The following is an 18,231-nucleotide window of genomic DNA, read 5'->3' as shown; positions in this document are numbered from 1 at the left end:
AGCCCAGGGAGACCCCTCTGTGCCCCCCTTCAACTACCTGGGGCTGCAGGACTCCCCGAGCATCCCCCGTACACATGGCTCCATGCACTGCTTGGACCGGAGACAGAGTTATCGCCAGGGATTATAATCACAGCTCTTTCCAAATAATAAATAATAGTCAGTTTGGGTGAATATTATGGATTAGAGAGGAAATTGCAGATGTCAGGGCTGAGATGCGGCGGAGAAAGTGTGTTTTAGGCAGCACAAACTGCTGATAAACTGTGTCTTGCTTGGGGCTGGAGGACTGAGTGGGGAGGGCGGCGCGGGAGCGGGGGATGTGCTGGAGCCCACCTCGGAGGAGCAAGAGCAGCGCCGAGCACCCTCCGGGGTCCATGGATTTGCTGCTGCAGCGGCTTCTGCAGCCACGTGGTGGGTCTCATCCTGCTCACGCCTTCGGCGGAGGATGCACAGGCCGGGAGAGTCACCCTGAATCTGAATTTCATCTGCTGGCAATGGCCAGAGCTCAGAGGGCTGAAAGGAGGGAAGGAGCCAGCAGCAGGGACGTGGGCACACGCTGGCACGGGGAGGGGACCTTCTGTGCCCGGCCAGGGCAGCCGGCTCAGGGAAGGCAGTGGTGGGTCCAAGCTGGCCCCAGGTCTGGGGAGGAAACAGAGGGCTTAACTCAGCTCAGAGAGCTTTTCCAAGAGCTGAAGGGTGAATAAATCCTGAATTTCTTGGCAGTGACCCTGCTCTGACGGTTCGGGGACAGCTGGCTGGGTCCCAGCAGCACACGGACACCTCCTGGGGAAGGGGGATGCACAGCCTGGGTTCTCCTCCAAGAAATGGGGAAACCACTCTAGACCTTGGGAGAAACGGGGTGCAACGGGACCCTCAAACCAGCCCCACTGAAATCCTCTGACGGGGAGGCAGGAGGTGGGAGCAGCTGGGAGGAAGGAGGAGGAGGAGGAGGAGGAGGAGGGAGAGGAAGAAATGACAGCTCTGGAGTTTCAGGGTCAGGACAATTTCAGCCGGCTGGGAGGCAGCTCTGGGGGTGATTAATGCATCACAAGGTCCAGGGGGTGGAAAAAGTACTCAGGGCCCGCAGCCACCCCGCTTCGACCGCTCTTAATTCAAGGCAGTCACTCGTTCAGCCTCGCTCAAAGATGTCTCAAGAGCCAGGAGCTTCCTTGGAGAGCTCCGGCGTGTTGCACAACGGGGAGGTTTCCCCTGGCAGCCGGCCTGGCCATGGATGATGAGCCAGCCGGCAGCCCCTGCCTGCTTCGGTCCTGCATCTGCCCAGGCGAGGACAGCCCCGCTCCTCCCCGTCGCATCAGCTGCTGCGACAAAAGACACTGAGCCACCCTCCCAGCCTGCTCCGTGGTGGTTTTACCACTCCAAGGTGACGGGGAGCCCCATTGGGTGAGCTGGGTGCTGGCTGCGGGGCTGGCAGCGTCGCCACGGGCAGAGCATCACCCACCCGCATCCCAACCGAGCTTCCCCATCCCACAGCATCACCCACCCGCATCCCAACCGAGCCTCCCCATCCCACAGCATCACCCACCCGCATCCCAACCGAGCCTCCCCATCCCACAGCATCACCCACCCGCATCCCAACCGAGCCTCCCCATCCCACAGCATCACCCACCCGCATCCCAACCGAGCCTCCCCATCCCACAGCATCACCCACCCACATCCCAAATGACCTTCCCCATCCCACAGCATCACCCACCCGTGCCCCAGCCCAGCATGTCCACATGCCTGTGGACCCTTTCCAGTTGGGACTAACCCCCCCACACTGAGAAATCACACAGCAGCCGGGGTAAAGCCACCAGCTAAAGCCCGATATGCTCCTTTTTGGTGCTTTTTAGCCCAACGGCACAACCTTTGCAGCAGCAAACCCTGACCAGTGCCGGGGCCAGGTCCCCTCCATGTCCCTGCAGCTGGCACAGCTCCTCGCATTTGCACAGCTGGTTCTCTAACCAAATATTTGAATATTACCTCTTTTTTTTTTTTTTAATTATTAATTTTATGTGGCCTGGGGCAAGAATAAAAATAATCACAGCCCTTCCTGCTTTTTTCTCCCCACCACCCCCTTGCTCCGGCCGCACTTGCATTTTGGCTCCGAAAGCGCTCGCTGCAAACGGGGTTAAGCAAACAGGCGCCGCATATTTCTCAGCGGCTGCGATCTGCCACGAGGGCCACACAGCAAAGTTTAAAACTAAGCCTCAAATCTTTTTTTTTTTCTTCCCCCCCCGCCCCGCCTTTTTCTTTATTTTTTAACCCTTCCCGGGGCCGGAGCCCCTTCAGCCCTCAATACTGCCTTTCTCTCGCCATCAATGGGGCATTATGGCAGGGGAATTATTGAAAGCAGAACTCCCAGGCTTTACAATGGGAGCTCTGTGCAAGGCAAATATTGCACAATCTGTTTGCACGCTGCCGGCTCCGTGCCCTTCCCCCTCGGCAGCCCTGCTCACGCCTCAGCCTCCGGCCTGCCCAAACGGGACCTTAAAAATAAGAAATATGAAAGGTTTTTAATAAGTCCCCTCTTTCCTTCTTCAGAGCAAGACATTTGACCTAACAGGGCATCGGGGAGCCCAGCCCGGCCTCGAAAAAACACAGCGCGTCGCTCTCGCCTCTTAGATGTTTAAGGGTTTCCGCTCGCCCCGTCCAACGTGTGATGCATTTACTTTTTTATTGGGGCGATGAAAGAGCCTAGGCAAGTCTGGAAAAGAAGGGAGCAGTCCCAGGAACGGAGAGAGCTTGTTATTTTGTCTAGAAGGGGCGGGGGGGAAAGGCTGAGAGGAGGGGGCGGGCAGGCGATGAGGCGGGAAGGAAGGAGGCTGGAGGCATCGCCGGTCCCAAGCCTGGCAGAGGATGGGGCTGGAGGCGAACACATCTCCATTGACTTTGAGGGCCTCCAAGAGGTCCTGGCCATCACGCCCTTGGCCTGGGGATGGGTCCAGTGGAGTCTTCTCCCTGCCACATGTTTTCTTTGCTCCCCTGGTGTCTTATCCTGCAGGGATATCCCCCGGGACTGTGTCCCTTCCTCTGTGCACAGTGGGCAGGCAGCACTTCTGCCAGGCAGCGCCAGGACCTGCCTCTTCCCCACCAGCCCCCAAAATCCCATTTTCCCACTCCAGGGCCTCATTTTCCCCACCCTGAGCCCAGCACTTCCCTGTCTCCGGCCGCGCGGAACCTGTGGGTAGAAGCCGATTTTCTAGCGGCAACCGCTGCGGCAAGATCTCGACCAGATTACAGGGATGGGGCTTGGTCTGGGGGGAACTGGGAGGTTTTTCGAACACACCACAACTCGCTCTCTGGAAGCTGGAGCCAGGGGAGAAGAAAACAGCAAATCTGCATGGGTTCCTGCTTATGCAACCCTCGTCATCGTTAAAGGACCGAGGAGCGTGGCAGCAGCCATGACGGAGGATGCCAAAGCCACGGGGGGGGGGCAGGGCGGGGGGTGGCAGCACGTTATGGGGGCAGCGAGGAGAGCATCAGCCGTCCCTCTGAGAAGGGCTCGGCAGCACTGGTGGATGTTGTTCTTGGAGCCAAACGGCCTATTTTATTTTTTTTTTCTTTCACTACCCTGCCCGTATTTCGTGCCATTTGCGCAGTCGAAAAGAATCGTCATCATCAAAACGCACTTAGGAGCCGTAGCACAATATTAGAGCCTTTTCTAATGTAAACCATAGCCACGAACAACACATGTTGGGCTTGGCCGGGGTTTGTTCCTGATCAAAACACTGCTGCTCCCCTTCCTCCTCTCCCGGTCGCCCAGGGCTACCAAAATACAAAATAAAAGCCCTAAATATGAGTCGGTTTGTCTCCTGGGCTGAGGAATTTTTCTCCTGGTTTTGGTCACTGATAATAATCTCAATGACTCTGCTAATGCTCCCGTGAAACAACTTCTATGCCTTCCTGCTCGCGTTTGTTTTCTTCCTTCCCCTTCATTCAGGAGGCTTCAGTCCATCGGCTCCCCTTCCTTGATAGAATATTCCTCGCCTTATCCCACCTCCCGGGAAACTGCAGCTCACCGCCTTCTCCTCTCCTCTGCTCTCTAACGACTGGCAATGTTTGCTTTTGTGAGCTGGAGAGGAGCCCGTGGGTTTGGCACCGCTCCTTTCTTCCCATGCCTTATGGCAAGCTTTCCACATCGCCGGGGTGCTCTCCCTCCTTCTCCTTCCCCCCCCCCCCTTCCCTTTCCAAGCCCAAAATCCAGCCCCAACCCCCTTGGAAGCGAGGCGCTTCCCGCTGCAGCTTCCCGGCAGAGCCCTGGGGCTGGCGTGATGGCTGGCAGCCTGGCTGGAGAGTTCCCGGGTGATGTGAATCAGGGATGCGTTGGGAACGCGGGTTCCCACGGGATGCGGGGAGGACGTCAGGGGATGTGACTCGCGCCTGGCTTCGCACGCAGGACAGGCTGGGGCGAGGGACCTGCCGGCGGGCGGCAGCGTGCCACGGAAAGCTGGAGAACACCCTGGGCTTGTGCCCGGTCCCATCAGGCTCTCATGGCTCCAGCTCTTGGGGTGGACACGGCTCTGCCCCCAGCACATACACATCGTCCAGAAGGACCTACTTTTGCTAAAAAAAAAATAGATATATAAATAAAGAGTCAGCGGTTCCCTGGCCTCCAAGGGCTCTCTTTGAAGCAGAGAAGGTCCCAAGGCGGCGGAAGGAAGGATTTAAGCATTTAGCGTAGCTGGTTTCTGGCAGCGCTGCTGTGTGACCCTGACATTGGCTTCCCCAGCCTATTGATTTTGGACTCCCCCACCTTCATTCCTGACACAAGTTATCATGGGATACACAGAAACTCCTCAATCCTCAAAGCACGCAAGATGCTGGCATCACCTCCAGCCCCACCCAGGCTGGGGAAGAAAGAGCAATTCTTCCCAGCACCCGCCTGGTGAACGTCTCTCCATCCCGTAGCCGCTCCAGGCGCCTTCAGTAGAGCCCCCAGGACAGGGGAGGGTTGTCCCCCCCTCCCCATGAGACAACCACCATCACTGCCCCCAGGAAGGCTGTTCTCCTCCAGGGAGCTGGCACACTCCTGCGTCCAGGGGAGCAGCTCCAGCCCCTCCAGCTCCCCCTGACACCCCGCCGGGGTCCCGGCTGCCCTCCCAAGCCACAGCACAGCGGGGGACTGGCCACCGCTGGCTCCTGCCCGCCCGTAGCTTCCATCTCCCCTTTCGGGTGCAACCTCTTCAAAGGCAACCGGTGGGTTTGGGCTGGCAGGAGATGCGACGGCCGGCGGGCAAGACGCCTTCCCGGAGCTCTGCCTGCCGCCCCGAGCCAAGGCATGGAGAAGGAGGAGGACGAAGCCCGTCTCTCCCCAGCTTGGCTCGCGTGCCTGCCCCAGACAAGGAGCCCTTTCTCGCCGGGGGAGCTGGCGGCAGGGCAGGGCAGGATGGCCCCAGCGCCCTGCTTATTTATAACCCTGCTTCAGCGCAAGGAAAACACACCTGCCCGCGCCAGCCGGGCTCGCACCTGTAACCCATTAGGGCAAACTGTTTACCCAGGACGTGTTTCCTTAGCGCCCCGAGGGGCTGGCGTGGAGGGGCTGCTTCTCCCCCAGCACCAAGGGTTGTTTTCCATCCTGGCAGGAGAGGAAAGGGCGGAAAGCTCAGGAGGGGCATTTCAAAGGGTTTCGCATCAAGGCTGGCCACAACCGAGCCGCTGGAGCTGGAAGAGGGCAGGGAGGACGGCTGGCCAGACCCCCGGCGCCCGCAGCTGTCCCCTGCCTGCCCCGTCTCCGCAGGCAGCGGGGAGCCCTGGGCATGGGCGCCGGCAGCACCCGCTCCCGCTGCCTCAAAAGGGCTCTGTTCTGCCGAGCGCTGGCTGGGGAACGGCGCCGAACAGGCAAAGAGCCCCATTAGACGTCGCGTTACTTAATACAAAAGGTATCAATAATCCAGCAGGAGAGACAAGAGCTCTTTCTCGCCGAGGATGCCAAAAGTACAAATTGCCTTCTTGTAAGAGAAAGGCTTAATTTCCATAGAACATGATAGATTAAAGCATGAGTGGGTGGGTCCACTCTATTATTCATCAGCCTTCGTTGCTAACAGGAGAGGGTGTGCTGCCTCCTTTGAAGTTTCTTCGAAGGCCCAGGGTGCCCACAGCCATTTTATCAGGGCGACAAGCCAGATCCGAAAGGATGGAGCTTCGAACGCTCAGCGCTCGCGTTCCCCCCTGCCCCGGGTTTGTTACACACCAGCCTTGCTGCTGCTATCGCTTGCCAAGAGGAGTCAAACCAGAAGGTCCTTGTTTGAATCCAGAGACCTGTCTGACTTGTGGCCCTAAACCGGGGGTGAAGATGTCCAGGGTGACCGTGCTGCCACATCAGTCATGTCCAGAACCCGCCAGAGCTTCCTTCCCTACCTGTGCGATGAGCTCCCTCAGCGGAGAAATCTAGGATTAAACTTCAGAACTTGGATTCTTCCCTCCTGAATGGGAAACAGAGCAAAATAATAATAAAAAGAAGAACCAGTTTCCATCAGCTGAAATTTACTGGGGAGCACAGTGGAGTATTTCACTCGAATGGAAAACTCCAGAAGTGATTCTTCAGGGGCAGCACATTGCATTGGCAGCTAAACACTGCAGGGTGGGATTGATATGTGGAAATAACTTCATTTCAAAGCAGAAGGGTCTGGAGCAGCCCCCTCCCAGAGCCATAGGTCAGGGCAAGCTGTATTTACTCCGGCACAGGCAGCTGCCTGCCAGCCACCAGTAAAACCACCAGATCAAGCGAAGAAACCCAAACAGAAAGCACTGAACCCAGCGCCGGGGGACCTTGCAAGGAAACATGGGAACTAAGTGGGAAAAATGTGGGGAAGGGGTTGGAAGGGGCTGGAAGCAAAGTCCCGGGCTGGTGGTGGGAGCTGGAGCGGAGCCACGGCACGTGCAGCAGGACTCCTGTCGCAGGCAGGGACGGCAGATAAATATGCTCCGCAGACGACGGATCTGGAGCGCCGTCCCCGTATTTCAAGCCCACCCATTGCCATCGAGGGTTTTCTGCGCTCCGTCGCGGGCATAACTTACAGGGTGGTTGTTGGGAGGCTTAAAGTACCTATATCAATACTGCAGAGGGTGATTCATGATTATCTGCAGTAATACAGAAGCTATACAAAATTGCTAATAATAGGTCTTCAAAACCGACATTTTAGTCAAGATAAAAAATGACTGGAACAAAATCCAATCATGCTTTGCTAAAACTATAAATGGAAAGGTATAACCCATATTCAGCTCCCCTAAACACCGAGCTAAATGAAAGCAGGGGATGTAGATCAGCCCCAGGATCCAAGTCAAAGCGGGGTTGGGATCCCGCTCTGGGAGAAGTCGATTCTCAAACAGGCTGCAAGCAGCTCCCGATGCACCGGGTGCCACAGGACTGGCTTAAATCCAGGATGACGGGTGGAATTTGGGAAGGGGGAAGCAAGAACATGGCTTATGTAGCTGCCCTGGTGGCACGTGATGAGCTGCGGGCTGGCAACCGCTGAGCTGCCAGAGCCAAGCCTTCAGCTGCAGGGATGCAGATGCGGGGCCCGATGGGGTTCAAGGTCCTGCCAAACAGCGTTTATTTAACGCTGCCGTGCGATCCGATGCACAGTTGCTAGGTGACCGGAGCCCAGGGCTGCAAGGATAACGTGGGAACGGCTGCGCAGGTCAGCCCTGGTCCAGCTCCTCAGCATCGCGTCTCTGGGATGTATCACGTCGTCGTGGCTCCACATCCAGGGATGGAACGGGAAACGGGGAAGGGGGAAAATACGGAGCTTGTCCAGGGGATGCTGGGCACAGCTGGAGAGCCCGGCCGAGTCCGTGTGTTCCTGCCCTGCAGCCCGGGATCCCTGCGGGCAGGGAGGGCACAGAGCCTTCTCCAGTCCCAGGTCCCAAAGCTTCCTCTCCCTGGCAGTTCCCACACTCCCCCTGCCTCCAAATGCCTGCTTACCCTGTTGGGAAATCTCTTCTCACCCCGCCTGACTTGCACTGTTTCATCTGCCTACGGATCGGATAAGCTGATAAAATGTGCTGAACGCACCAAACGGAGCCTGTTCCCTCCATCCGCTCCCTGCCGCCGGCTCATCGAAACCAGCGTCGCCGTGGCCGAGGCCTCGAGAATCTCTTTTGCCATTAACACTGCGACACAGCGCAGCGTTTGCACCGCCAAAGTCAACACAAAATTTGCAGGGATTTTTGTGGTATTGATGGCAACTTAATGACTGAAGCCCAAGGCAGATTTACTGTCACAGTTTTCACCGAGGACTGTAAAATTCAGCAAGCCGGCCGTTAAGGTTTGGCTTTAGGCTTTGACGGTTCTGGCTTGGGAAGTGGCAGCAAACATTTCTGCGTGTCGCTGGGGGGCTGTAGGTAAGCGAGGGATCAGCTGCTCCCCACCGAACCCCACAGCCCCCTTGTTTTTGGCATAACCAGCCACCCTTCACCACCCAGGTGATGTTTTCTCCCCCCTCTCTCGGAGGGCTTCACAGTGAGCCCCGGGTGGGCAGGGAAAGGTGGGATTTAACCCCATGGCAGCTCCCAGGAGCCTGAGAGAGAAGGCGTCTTTCTTTCTTTTTTTCCTACCAAATCGCGAGGCGTTTCATACTGACCACTTAAATGAAACCAGACAGTTTAGTCCAACCAATTACTCATAAGCAGCATCTAATTACTTCTAGTATTTAAAGAGAAAATAGAAGAATCTCCTTGGAGTATAAACTCGGTGAAGAAGCCACAGCTGCGAGGAGAGAGCCCGTGGTACCCAGACACGCACCCTCCATCACACCACGCTACACAGCCGCACCACGGCACCCCACGTCCCTGTCCCACAGGCACCCCCCGAAGCACCCAGGGGTGCCATCGCCCCTTTCTCCCCTCGTCCTTCTATCTATAACAGCATAAAAACCCGATGTCAGCGAGGGGATTTGCAAATACACATCCCAATATACCGTATCCATACACGCACGGGTGCACGCACACGCGCCTGCAAGAGGATGAAGGGGAAAAGGAAGCCCACGCTCCATGGGAAAGCAGTGCCGGGCTCTCGGGCCAGGCAGCCCGTCCTTCCCAGGGAGGCTCGGCCGGTCCCCACCACCACAGCAGATAAGATCAGGAGTTGGCAGAGCCACCCTCCTGTCTGGTGCGCTGCAGGCTCTTCCCATCCCAGCCAGGGATGAAGTTACAAGGGAGCTGGTTGGAGCTGACGGCCGGAGATGCTGTCAAGCCCACACCCGCTGCCCCGGCCTCCCGGGACTTGGAGGGGGGAAGGAGGATGAGACTCCGGCTTGGAAACCTCCGAGAGCACTTTAATCTTCTGTCTTGGACAGTGCCTCGGGCGGCTGTTCAGAAACGTGGGTTGTCCCTCTAGAAGCAGAATTGTGAAGATCCTCTTGCGAGAAGCCCTGTGCTCCCTGCCCACACAGCGCCGGTGGGGACGCTGCAGCCTGGCAGGCAGGGGGCAGAGGGAAGAGGCAGCGGGGACCCCTGCTTTTCCCCAGGGAAGGCCACAGGGGCTGGGATTTGCAACAGATTCCCCGTGGGGTCAAAAGACAACCAGCAGCCCAAGCGTGCAGCCTGTGTAGTGCGACATGCCCAGGGCCACTACCCGCTGGCACTGTGAGGACATCCTGGGCAGCCGGAGCATGGCCGGAGCAGGAGCATCTTCCCTGCATCCCAGGTGGTGCGGATGCTCCTGGAGCATCCTTGGCAGTGGCACTGAGCTGCCTCCATCCCAGCCTTGCCTGAGTTTGGGGGGCTCCTCCACCAACCCATGTCCCCAAGCCCCAGCACCTTTGGAGCACCAGGAGGGGCAGGGCTGGCCGCACAGCTCCGCAGGGAGCACAGAGGACAGTTATGGAGCAGCTCTCCATTCTTCCAAAATCACTGTAAAACGTGGGTTTCACATTAGACCACCAACGGGGAGCAAGGGCGAGGTTTCTTTCCCTGCCTGCTACAGCGATTTTGGGGAGTTCCCCCCTCTTTTGGCAATAGGAACAGTTTGCTGATGCCAGCACCAGTGCTAACAAAAGCCAGGCAGGAAAAAAATAAGTCCCCAGCTCCTAAGTACCAGGATCCCATTTCCAACCAGTGCTCTCTCCCATCTAGGACTTCAGCAAGGACTTTACAAGAGGCTTTGGTTGCCCAGCTTGGCTTAAGCTCCAAGGGGACTGCTGTCCTCTGCTAGCAGGGGACATCTCTGTGTTTGTCCAGGTCCACCGCAGCACAGGATGGGACTTTGTCACCCTCTTGTGGCTTACAAGGGCTGGCAGGCTTGCTGTGGCCTTGAGGTGGCCACATCCAAGACCCCCACTCCAGGGGAGGCCGGGGAGTGCCTTCAGCCTGCTCCTTGCCCCAGCATCCCTGCTTTGGTCCTTTGTGCCCGGGAGCTGGGGACACTGCTCATCCCCGCCGGCTCTCCCGGCTCTCCTGCCCCATGAGTTACGCGTCTCAATAGCAATTTCTTGCCCATCTGGTTCAATACCAGCCAAGGAAGAGCTTCCAGCCATTGGGACGCCCCTGCTCGCCCCACGCTCCAGGCAAGCCACAGAAAGCATCTGCGAGTCATTCAAGACTGGTTTGCTTTAAGGCACTCCTTCCTTCCCAGTTTAGATGGCTGGAAATCTCCTACCCAATTCCCAACCCACCCAAATCTCAGCTAGGAAATCAGGCCACACCAGCCTCGAAGACAGAGGGAGATTCATTCAGCTTTATCTGAAAGCCATTTCAAGTATGTCCAGATTCCTAATGAAACTTGGATAAAACCCCAGAGATTAATAACAGTGCAGGGCTTTTCTGGATGATGGGTTTTTTTCTGTTTCCAAGAGAAACATATATATATATGTGTGCTGTGGTGGAATCTCAGCGTACGTTTTTTTGGCAGAAAAGCCAACATAAATCCCTTTACTGCAATAACCCTCAAGCGAGATAAGGCAAGAATCTGTTTGCAATTCCTGTGTATTGTTGTCATTCGTAGATGAAGGGACATCTCTGGCCGTGCTGTCCCCTTGGCAAGGCAGGGAGGACAGGGACTGACATTGCTGCAAGAGCCCATCTCTGCTGTCCACATCATCACATGTCCAAGCCTGGTCCTCTCCCATGTTACTTCTACTCAAGCGCGTGTGTTTACATGTCGCTCCTGTGTGAAACCGGAGCTTTTCTGGTAGATGGAAGTCACATCAATCTGGAGAATGTGGCTGGAGCCAGCGTGGGGCTGCGTCCCACCCAAGCAGAGGCAGAGAGCTCCACGGCTTGCCCAGGAAGCCCTGGAGGTGACAGGTTTGGGTATCAGGAGCACAATCTTTCCATCCTGCCCTCTCCCATGCCTGTCAGGGAGCAGGCGGTGGTCAGGTAATGGTGCAAGCGTGGTTCACCGAGCACCCGCTCAGAGAAGGACCTGGGAGGAGTGGGGCATCACCCACTGCTCTGCCGGAGTTGGCTCCCATGCCATGCATAAGCGAAATCCCCCATCACGAGAGGGAAAGGCACCTCGAAATGGACCTAGAGGGAGGGATGTCACTGCAGGCATCTGCCTGCGCTGGGTGAGCCACCTCCCCTGCTGTGGCTGACGCTGGGTCTGCAGCCGGCCAGGGCTGGCTCAGCACTCGTGCGTTTGGAGGATGAGGATGCTGCAAGCAGGACCACTACCCCAGCCTCAGCTGCTCATGCCACGAGCATCAGGAAGGGCTGGCACCACCACGGCAGGAGGCAAGGCTCATGCTGGATGTGCTCGCTTAAGTCTCCCCTGCCTTCAGACTGAGCCCTGCCAAATGAGGGCAGACCCTTGCGGGGTCTCATGTCCCTTGTGGGGTCTACCCTCAACCCACAGCCGCTTGGACAAGGGGTAGGTCACGGGGAAGCCATTCTCTTCACAACCTTCCTCTTTCTGAGGCAAAGCACCTAAGGAATGGGCCCTCCGTGACTGCCCAGAGCACAAACGCATCTGGCATCGGTCCACTCCCCTCCCTTAACCACTGTGGCTTTTTCCATCTTTATAAGCAAGGGAAAGCAATCACCGTAACGAACGTCTTTAAAGCTCTCACCACGGCACTCAGGATGTGCTAAACGAAATAAACACACATCAAGAGCCCATTAATGGAGCTCTCCCCGTGCCCAGCAGCCACGGTCAGGCGCAAGGGGGACCAGGACGGGACACTAATGTACAAAGCAGAAGCTCTCGCAAAGGAAGGCCTGAATTCTTACCTCTTTCTTTCCTTTTTTTTCCCTGTTTTCAGATCGCTGCATCTCCGCTGCCAGCGCACAGCTGTGCCTGCGGCAGGACGGTGCCGGCAGGGGAGGGCAGTGGGGCACGCTGCCGCACAGCGATGCTCCTTGTGATGTACCCTCCCTTGGGTGACCCATTCTGCCCAGCCATCCCATCCCGGCAAGCTTTCCTCTCTTTCCCAGCCTCCCAGACAGACGGGGGGATTTCGGAGCAAGCCAGCTGGCTGTGGGTGGTGGTTACAGTCAGGGACTGTGGGGCAGAGACCCCCAGGCTGGGGGGGCAAACGCTCCTGGTCTGGTGAGAGCAGGAGCCGACCGTCCCAGGGTGAAGTTATAGGATAGAGCCACGCTAGCGGGGCAGCTCAGTGCTAAAAACCAAAGGGCTGTTCCTCCTCTTTCAGGCTCATATTGGGCCACTTAATCAGGAGCAGAAGTTTTGCTCTGGTGAGAACGGGGCTGACGAAGCTCAGGATGCTGGAAAGGCGCAAGCCACAGTGCGTGTCCGCAGCACAACCCCAGCACGAGCAGCCCTTGCCTCTTCCCGCTCCCTCCTTCCCCTCCTTTTCCTGCTGCACGGCTTTCGACTTAAGTTAAAGCAGCAAAGGATGCCCGACGGGAGAAAAATAATACCCCGGACCTCTGGCTTCATGAACGCAAACACAGCCCCCTTCCCCTCTCGTCCCAGGTAGAGCTGCTGAAATCTGGATAAACACCGCGGAGCTGTTGTGGCTGTTGGTGTTGGCCGCGCCGCGCTGCGAGGCTGCCAGGCCTTTTAACGGGGATACGCTTACAAACGAGAAAGCGAGAGCCTGAGGGAAAGCAGGGCCGGGATGGGGGTTGATTAATAATAACAGCCCTTCTGCTCGCCGCATTGACGTATATTAGATCTACCACCCCCCAAAAAATGAGAAATTAAACAGCTTAATGCTACTAGCTCTTCAGTGCCGGCGCTGAATAACTGCCACGCCAGTAGACACACGGGCAGTTAGCCACAGCCAGAGATACATTTCCAATCTAGATTGTTAAAATTAAGCATATTGCAACCAAATTTTAATGTCACGTCTTCTGCTCGTTGGAGTTCTCAAATCTGTTCTTTCAGCTACTGAAATTGAAAGACTGCTTTAGAAGCTGCGCAGGCTTAGAGGTGACTCTTTTCCCACAATTAATTAGTTTGAAGCTAACAGGGCTGGATTGCTACAAGTTTCAGTGATGGAGGTATTGGGATATGTGTGTATATGTTTTTTTTATTTATTTTATTTTTTTTTCACTTCTGAGCTGCTCCTTCTCATCCGGCAGCAGGCTGCCAGCAACTGAGTCAATATTTTTCAACGCCTGCCCGATAGCTTACACGAAATGATCCGATCACCCCAAGCAAAGCCCCAGCAGCAAGTGGCCACATCACAGAAACCTCAGCCTTGGCTCCGTGGATCCGTCCCAGGCGTGGGGCCGAGGAAGAGGCAGGCGTGGGACACAGCCCTGCTCTCCGGAGGGGCCAAGGGCTAAGCTGGAGGTGGCAGGGAGGGCCGTGCTGCGCCAGGTCGGGTTCTCTCCATTCTGTTCTTGCACCTTGTGCGGAAATCCTATAAACGTAACATGGGAATTGAGTGTAATTTATAACCCCCACGTCCCCGAAGGCAGTGCGGACCAGATGTTTCGAAGCAAGCTGCTGGTTTCGCCACTGGTAAAGCACGGCGGGCTCAAGTTTCGCCTCCACAAATGTGCCTGGATAATTAATTAATGTGACTTGAACACCCAGGTCCTGGAGGGCACCTGCCACCAGCCTGGTGTGGACGCTTAAATGACCCTAAGTGTATTTGCAAAATTGTAGGCAGAAAGCTGCCCAAGCGAGGGAGGCCAGAGACGCCGCAGCGGGCCGTGTACACAAAACAATGCCATGATTCATCCCAGGCTGCCATAACCCATGCAGTTTCATCAGGATGCTGTGGCATTTAAAATGGCATTTCCTCCCATCTGCTGTGCATTAGCAGACAAAGAAAAACGAGGAGGGGGGAGAGAACAGCAAAACAAAGCGGGGGGGGGGGGGGGGGGGGGCGAAAAAAACGGGATTCCTGAGTCAGACTGTTCCCAAAGCAGCTCCTTGTCCTTGCAAACCCCAGCCCACCGGCCGGGCAGAGGGCAGTGAAACTGGCTGGGGATAATTTTGCCCCCAGCACCGCCGGGGGCCTGGCTGCAGCCCAGGACGCGCTCCCCAGGCGGGCGGTGAGAGATGCTGGTATCGGCTGTGACTCAAAGCCCCGCAGAGCAGCACCTGGCAACCCTCCCTCCGCACACCCAGAGCTAAGGACTGCCAAAGCAGGGGTACAAGCGAACAAATCCTGCCCCCCCCAAGCTAACCACTGCTGTGGATTTTTTCTTCCTTGGTCATTTCTTCTTCTCCATCTCTCCTTTCATTTTCCATTGCCCCTTCCCTTCCCTGGCTCATCTTCCCTTGGAAATGAGAATCCCTTCCCGCATCCCTACTTCTCCCTTCCCCACTCCCCCTCTCCTCTCTCTTCATAGCGCCCACCTCCTCTCCTCACTGTCCCTTAACACTTTGCCATCCTTCTCCTTTCATCTCCATCTATCTCTTGCATTCTCTCTGCCCTGACCTATCCCCACCTCCTTGATATTCTCCTCCGCTCAGCCCAGGTGGCACCCCCAGGTGCTTTCCAGGAGGGAAAGAGCTCGAAACCCTCTTGGCAGGGCACTTGCAGCAGGGAAATTCAGCTCAGCTTCTGAACTGGGCCATGAAGATTATCTTCCTGAACGTGGCTTGCACTTTCAGACAATGGTCTGACTTGTGAGACACACCAGAGTTACCTGCTGAGGGTAACAAGGGTCCCGTCCCAGGTCACCCATCCCACCCCTTGGCTGGAGGATCCTGCTCCGGAGCTGAGGCAGGAGGAGCAACGTGCCTGCAGCTCATGCTCTGGCTGGTATCAGCAGCCGTGAAACGGGTCGGGCGAGGTGCTGCACCAGCTGAGAAGCAGGCAGAATGCCTTTTCCGTTGTCCCTGCTCCACCACGGTCCCTGCTCCACACCAGCAGCCAGAGGCAAACAGCCTGGGATCCCCCAGTAGCTAGACCCCCCGGGTGCTGTGTACCACCCTGGCATCCCTACGGATCACAAAGTCCCTTCATTCCGCAACCCCACCTCAGGCATAAGCCACCCCACAGGCACCAAACAAAAAGGTCGGACCACGCTGGAAGATGCGTCCCCCGCTGCTACAACACACTCTATGCCAGAAACTTAGGGGTGGACAAATACTTTAAATTGAATCTTGCAGAGTAGCAAAGTGTCCCTGCATGCCCAAGGGTCCAGCAGACGTGTCTAGAGGCTGTCAGCTCCCATCGGGCACCAAGGGAGGAAGGACAGGGCTCTCCAGCCTGCAAGCACGCTCCCTGAACCCGGGTTTGGCCGGGACACAAGCAGTCATTCAGAACGGAATAGGTGTGGACAAGTTTGACCCCAAGCAAGAACCAAAGAGCATGTGAAAGTGGCGGCGAGCAAAGCTCTCAGCTTGTACGGCTGAGGGCAGGGACGGGGCCATGCGGTTATGAGCAGCCCGAGCTGAGCTGGCTACTCAATTACAGCTGTTTTATCCCCTGTCTGGATTTGAAACAGCTTCCTCCAATCTCCTCGTGACTCAGTGTCTTGGCATGGAGAACTCATACCCGAGAGTTTAGCTTTTGAAATCCACCAGGGACATTTCACCTTCCTAAAATAAAGAGTGGGCAAAATATTTTCAACCTCCCTCCAAAAAATGCACACGCACAAAAAATCACTCCTTAATAAGTGTATGTTGTTGGGTCTCAGCTGGCTTTGGGCTGGGGTAGATTTTCCTATTTATAATCATGCAGCTGTTTGCTGACTGAATAGCTCTATTTATTATTTGGCATGTTTACTAACCGCCTCAAATACCTTCTCTACCTGTAATTGTGGTGCAGTATACATATTATTTTTTTTCAGATTTCTTCATTCAAGTGGGTTGTGTTTCTCCCAGGCCCCACGCTGCGGTTTGCTAAGGGTATTCATGGTTTGAGGGTATGAAGCTTTGGACTCAAGTGACCCCAAACTGTAGCAGACCTGCAGAGAGACACTTGGGGGGAAAAAATGGAGTCAATTTTTCAAGCCATTTGTCCATGGGCGCTCAGGACTCCAACAGACTCTATTTGCCTTTCTTGAGAGCAGTCTCTCCTGAAAGTGAGCAGTCTCTCCTGAAGCTCGTCTAGCTTCTTCCCTTCCATGTTTTACTGAGATTGGTCAAAGCCAAATCCTTTATGCTTTCTAGAGCATATGAGTCCTGAGTCTTGGGAGAGGAGAGGCCTTAAAATGCAGCATAGCAGGGGCTTGCTGGACTCTTGGTACACAAACACGAGGGGAATATAATGCACCCGGTTTCCCCAGGCATCCTGCAAAGCACAGAGAGAAGAGGGACCTCTGGAAAAGCTGGCCATACACCCCCAACCTCGACCCAGCACGCTGCCACCATGCCCTGCAGGACTTTGCTCCCCTCTCCTGCCTGTAAGGTGAGCTGACAGCTCTGCCTGTATTTTTCCACCCCTGAGAGTTGTCAGGTCCTACTTGCCCTCCTTTGTCTCTCTGCTGGCACCTTGATGACTTGCTAATCTGGTCACCTGCCACCCTCCCAGCCCTCCTCCCGCCAGTGCCAAACGTCCCATCCACCCTCCATTCAAGACCAATCTAAACGGTGCTATCGCAATTCTCTGCAAAAAAAAAAAAAACCCAAACACGCAGGGCTCCCTTAATGGTGCACCATTTGTTTGGAGAGCCCCATTGCTCAGGAGGGACCCTCTGCTTCCTTCTGCCCGAGGCTTGGGCAGCACCTCCTGTAATCACCAGGCTCCTGTACACCACGGAGCAGGCAGGGATCGGGGTGGAGGAGGGCTGGTTTGGTGTTAGTATTTGGGTTTTTTAAAAAACAAAGCAACCAGAACAGTTTTTGGAGGTATAAAACCATTCCAGAGCATGTCAAAGTTGGATGCCCATTCCCTGGAGGTGTTCAAGGCCAGGCTCGATGAGGCTTTGAGCAACCTGGTCTTGTGGGAGGTGTCCCTCTCCAGGGCAGGGGGTTGGAACCAGATGATCTTTAAGGTTCCTTCCAACCCAAACCATTCTATGATTCTAGAAGTAGGTCCAAATCAGTTTATCAGTATACCTGCAGCAAGCAGCGCACTTTGTGGACCACAGGGGCTGAATCTCCACCCCACCTCATTTTCTGAGGCCCATGAAGTCAGGCAGAGCCCTTTCCCAGGCTCTGTCCACTCAGCCCTGGTCCACAGCCTCGCCAGGAGACACCCCTCACTGCTCTGTCCCGGGATGCTTTTCCCTGGCTCTTCCTCTCCAGTTAGGAGAATAATGTCTCCAAACCAGGCCACTGGCTGATCAGATCTCGCACCTTGGGTCATCTCAGAGCAATGGCAGTCGCGCTAGGACACCATCTTGGGCCAGACACCCCACAGTGGTACATGCCACGGCCACGTTTGTGTGAAGCATCAATGACCATTTGTGCAGGGGGAGGCCAGCCCCAGAAAGGACTAGCCAGGTCTGCATTCCATTTACAGGAGCTGTAAAACTGCCACCTGGCCAGTGGCTTTACGGCTTTGGATGATGCTGGTGTCAAAGACGTTTGGTGCAGGAGCCAGCTGGAACCAAGCCAGTTTTATATTTAATCTTGCCTATAAATACAAATAAAGGGTCTGTATTTTGAGTGAGCGACAGGCGCACCACGGACATTATTAAACCTTCCAAAAATAAACCTCTGCCAAAGTGAAGGGAGCCAGATTTTTCCTGGAAAGTATCAGCGCGGGGCGGGGGGTGCTAACAGGGCAGCCCCTCTGCCGCATGGCCCCTCTCCAACAGCTGCTCTGTGTCAGGAGCTCCTTCCTCCCTCTCGCTGTTTGCTTGTTTTAGCCCCAAAAATGCCTGAGCAGCTCCTCATAGAATCACAGAATGGTTCGGGTTGGAAGGGACCTTAAAGATCATCTAGTTCCAGGCCCCTGCCCCGGGCAGGGACACCTCCCA

The sequence above is a fragment of the Rissa tridactyla genome, chromosome 11 (genome assembly GCF_028500815.1).
Source record: "Rissa tridactyla isolate bRisTri1 chromosome 11, bRisTri1.patW.cur.20221130, whole genome shotgun sequence".
In the NCBI taxonomy this organism is placed as follows: domain Eukaryota; kingdom Metazoa; phylum Chordata; class Aves; order Charadriiformes; family Laridae; genus Rissa; species Rissa tridactyla.
Note: the sequence above shows the minus strand (reverse complement) of the source record.